A 4720-nucleotide genomic window follows, 5' to 3' on the forward strand; every position below is an offset into this window, starting at 1 on the left:
ATGCGTACTTGCATGCGGTAGTGCCTGTATAGTACTAGCGGCTGTCGTGTACGCAGTGTGGTATGAATATGCCAAGTGCCCTCTCGTGCAGCATGGAGTGGAGACGCGGGCATGTTGGGGAGTGGTGGCGCAGTGGTTAGCGCGCTGCGCTACGAATCGGCGGCAACACGAGGTTTGATTCGCGCTCGCAGCCAATATGGTGGCGAATATCTTGAGCCGGTTCCGGACCTCCCACGAGGTCGACTCAGCCTTAAATTTGTAACCTGGTCGGTGTTATAAACATCGGCATGGGGGGGAGAGACAAAGGCGGCCGGGCGCGGTGCTGACCACCCACCTCCCCCGTGTGCCGTGCCGACCTTAATAGGTGATCGCTAACAGGACTTGCCCCCCAACAGTCTGAAGACTATACGGGTGATCTTTGTCTTCGGAGACCGGACCACGTGGAGTGGCGCGCAAAACGTTCTCGCATTTTAAAGCAAACCCATTGAAACCACACAAACCCCATTACGCAGAATAACCCCCAACTATCCGCATCCACCCCCATAACAAACACTTACAAAACCCTCAAACCTACGGATAAAGTCCACAAGCGGGTGGTAGCGAGGTCCAAACGAGCGCACTTTATTAGCGCGCGTTGGTGGTAGGTGGCGGTGAAAGATGTTCACAAAAGCCCCCTCCTAAAGAAGCAGGACCACGAATGTTTGAATCCACAGCAGCGGCAAGTGGGGAAAAGTCCACCAATCGCCTCGCTCCCAAACTCTTCCACTTTTCGTCGTTCACAAACTATTGTGGAGCCTCTCCTCCTCCTCCTCCTCCTCCGGACGCTTCGCTTGCACGTCGCAGGGTTCAATTTCGAGTGGCATTTACTCCACCACCCACCCACCCACCCGCGCAGGTGTAGCGCGTGTTGCAAAGCCGACAGATAGCCACATCGTTACAAATACACACACACACACAGCACACACGCCCACCACGAGAGAAAAGCGGCCTCGCATACTTAAGTAAATATAACAAATACCTTCGTTGCCGTCTCAGTCGTGGTGTCAACCGCGGTATCAGCCATGGCTCCTCTTCGTTGCGTGCAGCCAATTAGCTTAATTGGTTATCGCCGAAGCTTGCTGTTTGCTTATAGCAAGTTGCTGCCGATTGAAGCTTTCTTGCGCTGGCGGCTGGTGGCGGCTGCTGCTCTCGCGTCTTGTTCTTCTTCGCCGGGTTGTCGCTACGGGATTGCTTTGAGCCGCTTTGCGCTGAGCGAGTTAGTGAGACTACAGCGAGAGCGCCCAGAGCCCGGCTCCTCACGTGCCGACAGCGAAACGGCGCTGTCACTTAAAGAGCCCGGGCCGATCGCGCAGCCACCTTTTATACGTCACGTGTCGTCAGCGAGGCTCGCGCCCATTGGCTGCGGCCAGGGGTGTGGGCGTTGCCGCGCCCCCATTGGGGGCGCCGCGCCCCCACCGCGCTATGCAAATGAGGCGGCGGCAAAACGGACCAATCATTTCTCATTTAGCCAAAAAAATTCCATCGAAGTTAAAAATGGAATTGGCGCGGCGACCGGAGAATCCCGCGTAAAAGCGACGGCAATGATAAAGGCCGACAAAGCGCTTACAAAAACACACCACACGCGCGATGCCGATACAGCAACGGGAACAAAAAAAACACGCGGGGGTTTCTCGACTTCCGGTGGCGGCGCGACGGCCCGTGTGCAAACCGGAAATGGCAAGGCGCGTTTCTTGGGTTTCGAGGGCGAGCCGCCGTCACCGCCGCGGCCCCCACCCCTCGACCCCGCCCCCCACCCGTTGTTTCCTTTAACCCGCGCCGCCACGTTCAGCGCGGCAAGGTTCGAGCGGTCCCCCGCCAGTGTTCGCCTTCCCCCCCGGCCCGTGTGCAGCGTGGCGGGCGAGCGAGCGAGGCGAGAGTGGCGAGCGTGGTGCGCGTGCCTGCCGCGTGCGCGCCCCGCCATGTCGGGCGCGGCGGCTCCCAGCGCCGATGACGCCGATTCTAGAAGGCTCAAGATCCCGGATGCAGCAGGTCACGTGATGTCACGGTGGTGGGGTGGGGGTAGTTGTGGTGGGGTAGTCGGGGTGTGGGGGGTTAGGGGGCGGGGTCTAAAGGGGCCGTGCATCAGTGGCGAGTCACAGTCTCAGTGGTGCATGGTGGTGGTGGTGGTGAGTGGTTGATTTGAACCCAGGTCGCATCGTAAATAAGCATGCATCGTCATGGTGGCAATCAGAATATTTATGCTGGAGGAATGCGATAGTTTATTTTTCCCCACAGATATCCAGTAAAAAAAATATACTTAATAAATATTCTTATTTACCCATAAACGTTACACTTTATACTCTTAAGTGGAATTTAAAAAAATATGTTTTTGTGTCAGATGAAGGCTATAATTCTGTATTTCGAGCCGTGGCACTCTCAAGGGGACCTGTTTACGTTGGGATTAAACAAAATGTCATCCTTGGGTGTGGGTGGCCGCAAAGCTGAGTGTATTCTGACGCTTGGAGTGGTCAAGGAATTTTGAGTGGTGATTTTTAATCCAACATTAATCTTAAAGTTACATTGCATGAGTCCCGATCACGGGCAACGCTTACACATCACTGACGTGACGACCACCCTTCAAACATTTTACAAAACGTGCCGTGTTTACGATAATTATTCAGACTGCCCGAGAGAGCCAAACTGTGTGCATGGGCTTGGCAACTTGGGTAATGATTTGGCGGGACCTCAGGTAGGTCAGCTACGTCGGGTCTGGATAGATGTTAACTACCTCGCCTGGTATACAGGAGGTCGTGGCTTCGAGCCTCACCTCTATATTTGGAGTCTGCATGTCTCTCTTCCCGCGGTCGTGTTAATTTTTCTCTCGGGTCCTCCGGTTTTCCCCTCCACATTTAGATTCGACATGCACATGCATTTAGAGTATTTGTCTGCTATAAATTTCAACGTGATGATAAGCCACTTTGTTGAGCTATTATTTTGTGGCGAGGTAGCTTTTGATAAAGGGCTACATAGCTTAGTAGGCCTTACCTGGTAAAAATAGAATATTTTTTAGTTTAAAAAGAGGTTTATGGAGATTGTATGCCAGACAGAAAGCTGCCACAGAGGGAGTAGTATAGCAAAGTGGGTTCTGAATATGCCAGGCATGATTCTATTAAAAGTGTTTAAGACTCTGTCGTGTATCTTGCACGAAGTCAACAGAGGACTAATTGGAAAAAAAATCAGTGTACCTTTACTCATTCTGTGATCTGAGAGATACAATTACTACACATTCAGTGCTTTTGAACTGGTGGTCTGGATAAGCCCGAGAGTTTTGTACACGCAATGCCATATTTTTGTAAAACCTATAAAAAAAATCGATATTCGGAAGCCACGGAGCAATGCACCTTTAAATCCGATTGAAAAATTTTTAGAAATGCTTTTTTTGTGTGTTTGTTGTCCTTCCCCCGCACCTACGATTAGCACGGTGGCTACGTACGGTGCGAAAAAGTTCAACATGCGTACATTCGATTCCTAAACAATCCTCCAACACGTGGGAGTGAACGTCAGACGTCGTGTTGAACGGCAAGCGAGCAATCAAAAACATATCAGGAGAGCTGTACGGCACAAGCGAAAACAAGAAAAAAAAAACCGGACGGAGTCGATGCTACGCGTGATTGTAAATTCACGGGCGTTTGTGGGTTTCAGATGGCGAGCTGTGCCCGTGACGGTCCTCGTGATCGGAGGAGGAAGCCGGGGGCGCGATACGGTTCTTCGCCTTGGACTTTCCAAAGCGCATGAAGGTAAACGTGGAGTTATTTCTGCCAGAAAAGTGTCACACAAAAGGGAATTGCCCGTCAAGTTCCATGGTCACCCATCAAGTTCTGTATCTTCCTGCCCACGTGTATTAATCATTGCTACACTTGTTTACGCAAGAAAGTCCCAATGCGTCTTCAAGATTCTTTCAAGAGGGTCCTGCCAAGCATTCTCATTAGGAGGGCGATGTTTTATAGCCCTGTTGAATAACTTGCAGGGAATTTTTCAGCATTGGAGATGTTACAATAATGGTTACTTTGTATGTTTTACTGGTAGGAACCTCCTGGTTACACCAGCCCACAGGCGATTATTGTGTCCGTCGTGCAGGGAGGGGCTGGGTGGGGAGGGGGGGCTGGGTGGGGATTGTGGGGCTGGGTGGGGAGGGGAGGGTGCCGAGGGGAGCGTGGGGAGGGGCTGGGTGGGGGGGTGGGAGGGGTGGGGCTGGGTGGGGAGGGGCTGGTCACCCCGTGGTGCCCTTATAAAACTCAACGTTTAACCTACTCACACCGGCTTGTGCCCGCCCTCACAGTCGGGCATATTTGCAGAATACACCACGCCGCCGTTGACCCTGGCCATTGACCGAGCAACCCAACGTTCCTACCAGCTCCCTCTGCAGGAATGTGTTTTTTGCTATAGGAAAGAAAAACAGAACCCGGAAAAAAACACATGCAGTACAGGGGGGAGAACATACACACTCCTACGCAGAAATGCGCCCCAGTCAGGAATCAAACCCAGGTTCTTGTTGCTGTGTTACCACTGCGCCGCGCCATCACTCCTGTATTTGACTCCAGCCTTTTGACGAAATCCACCAGTATACACCTCGTTTTGTCTGATCTGTGAAGCTAAGGAGAGTTCAGCCTGGATAATGCATGGATGGGCGACCATCTCAATGGAACAGGTGTTATCGGCTCCTGTGAGACTCCGTGGTCAG

Source organism: Lethenteron reissneri, chromosome 35 (genome assembly GCF_015708825.2).
Source record: "Lethenteron reissneri isolate LAM-NWPU_2019-01 chromosome 35, ASM1570882v1, whole genome shotgun sequence".
Taxonomy (NCBI): Eukaryota; Metazoa; Chordata; class Hyperoartia; order Petromyzontiformes; family Petromyzontidae; genus Lethenteron; species Lethenteron reissneri.